The sequence below is a fragment of the Rutidosis leptorrhynchoides genome, chromosome 9 (assembly GCF_046630445.1).
Source record: "Rutidosis leptorrhynchoides isolate AG116_Rl617_1_P2 chromosome 9, CSIRO_AGI_Rlap_v1, whole genome shotgun sequence".
In the NCBI taxonomy this organism is placed as follows: Eukaryota; Viridiplantae; Streptophyta; class Magnoliopsida; order Asterales; family Asteraceae; genus Rutidosis; species Rutidosis leptorrhynchoides.
Window position 1 is genome coordinate 6713354 of NC_092341.1, and position 3229 is coordinate 6716582.

The window sequence follows — 3229 nt, forward strand, 5'->3', positions numbered from 1 at the left end:
TAAGAAGATCCTAATTTCCTTAATTACCAAAGAACCAAATCTTATTACAAAGATTTTCTCTAAAATCCCTTGAATTCCGGAAATCAACCGTGACTACGTCATCGGTTAAAGCGAATCTACATTTACTCATTTCACTCTTTTGCGATAGCTTCACTTATACTCTTCACATAAATAAATTTTTTTGTCTATATTACTCGATGATGATAAAAGCCTACTTTTCAGCTCGTAGGCCTCATGAGAACATACTAATTGTCAGCAATGACCATCCCAATCAAATTTCGAGACGAAATTTCTTTAACGGGTAGGTACTGTGATGACCCGGAAATTTCTAACCAAATTTAAACTTAATCTTTATATAATTTCGACAAGATAAGCAAACTTGTAATGTTGAGTCCCGAAAATTTTGAACTGTTTCATATATTCATTTGACCTTCGACTATTCCCGACGATTCACGAACCACTATCTGTAAATAAATATATATATATATATATATATATATATATATATATATATATATATATATATATATATATATATATATATATATATATATATATATGTATATATATATTTAATATTATATTTAATTCATATATATATATGAAAAGTATATTGAATATATATATATATATGATTTAGAATTTATTTAATAAACGCTCGTAGCACCCGTTTGTCGTCTTGATAGTTATTAATAAAGTTAAAAAAGAACTTATGTGATTTTAAAATAAACGGTGATCCGAAAATGAGTTCTATAAATTTTAGGCTTACTAAAAATGTATTTAGGATTTAGTTATTAAATTTTAACACTTTTTATATTTTAACCAGAATTGAGAGGGACAGTTGATGTAATTTTTATTTAATAAATTAATGATCGAATTTTATACCATAATGACTAAAATAAATAAATATAATTACTGTAAAAATTTGGGAATTTTTTTGAATACTTTTATCTGCCACTGAGTAACGACGGAGTACGAAATAATAGTCCGTGAAAACTTTCGGTATAAGATTACAAATTACCGGCTGCTAAATCATATTATTAAAGTTGATTCCTGTGGTCTGAAACATGCATCATACACTTTTTATTTTATTATTCTTTTTACATGAACCTAACCCTATATATATAAACTTATTTTTAGCGTTACTAATAACGATAATTATAATACTTGAAATAATAATAATAATAACTAATAATAACAATAACAATAATAATATTAATAAACATAATAATAACAATAATAATAATTATAGAGATAAGATAAAAGTGTATACCCTTTCCTAAGATTTTTGTAAAAAGAAATGCCCATAGCCGGGCTCGAACCCGCTACCTCTTGCTCAATCCAAACACTTCTAACCATTCTTTTGTAAATTATCTTCTGGAATAATTAGGATTTTAAATCCTTTAACCCAATTTCTGTCGATTTCCTTTTTTCTTAAATCAAAACCCATTTAACATCATCATCATCATATATATCTAGCATCATCATCATCGTTTTCTATTTAAACATCATCTAATCTCGCCATCATACCATCATTATCATTGTTGTTATATCATCATCGAAGCATCCATCATCTTAAATCATCACAGTCGCCTCCATCATCAATTCTTATCCTAATCATCATCGAACCCTTATCATCTTTATCATGTATAATCGTCACATAAGCATCATCATTATCATTCATTAATCTACCCAGCATTATCTATATTCATAATTTTAATTCGACAGACCCCCATCTAGACTACTGCTCCGTTGGACCAAGTCATTTCGGCCCAACACAGAAATAATTATACGGCCCAACCAACCATAAGCCCAAGAAAACAAATAAACGAGCCCATGATCATAAGTCCATTAATTATGTTATTAAGTTTACGATGCAGTTTGACAAAAGATTATTTACAACTAATAACCAAACCACGGCCCCACTAGTAACAGATATTGTATCACGAACCTAAGATGATATCTCTATACATGAAACGACCCCACGATTCTTCTAATAATACAACCTAATCGACAAGTTCCTCAATCAATCACTTTTATTTAATGAATTTGTATTCTCTTTATAATCCACTAGTAAAAGATAATGGCAAGTGGGGTAATCTTTGTTTGAAAAAAAGAATGTCGACCAAGAATATATATTCCCATCAACTTGTTCGATAACATATACATTTATTGTTTTAAAATTTACCTTTGCAACCTAACGAAAGTTGTCAAATAGATTCTATTATATTCGGTAATTGTCGGCCAAAGTAGCAGCCTGCGTTGGTGAGTTTGTAATTAATAATTTTCGGATAACAGGAAAGAAATCAAACTATGCAGCAACATTTATATTTGATGTGGTTGTGATTTCATGGGTGGTTCTTGGCTATGGTAAGTTCAAGAGAGAAGAAAGAAAGAAAAACAATACAGAAAAGAGTGAGAGAGAGAGAGAGAGAGAGAGATAGCTTTGATGGTGAGTGTCGACTATGGTCAAGGTTTGATGGTGGTGATAACCGACGGGTTCAAGGTAATTTGGATGGTAGCATGCGCGAACATGAGTAAATGACAGCAGCAGTTAGCGAGCCGTTTGGAGGTTTGACTTGTTGTTTTACTATAAACCGAATCATTAACAGGTTGGTTAATGGTTTATGAAAGATGAAGTGGCGAGTGTTTGGTGATGGTGGTACGGTTTGGTTTGATCATTGAAGAGAAAAGAACAGGAGGAGTTAAAGAGCATTTTAAAATTATGTTTTAATTTTTCAATTGTAGGGAAGTATAGCATTATAAATATTTATCAATAGTATAATTGAGTTAGTACATATGATATAATCGATTCTTGTTTGGTAATGACAATTGAATTCTACTTTTTCCATTAAGCAGACAGGAAACAAAATAGTGTACAACTCGATTGTGAAAGCTAACGAAATTTGGATTTTTATCTTGTGATTAAACACTGATTGTACGATTTTGAGAAAGCAAAATAAATCATCAACAGGTTGAAAGTGATTTGAAACCGAATACTTCATTATTTGCATATATTTTGTATTTAACAGTGTTTATATATATATATATATATATATATATATATATATATATATATATATATATATATATATATATATATATATATATATATATATATATTGGTTTATATATATCTGTACATATATTATTTATATAATATAATTAATCCTTTTAATTTATAACTATAATAATAATACTCTTAATATTATAAATAATAATAAATAAT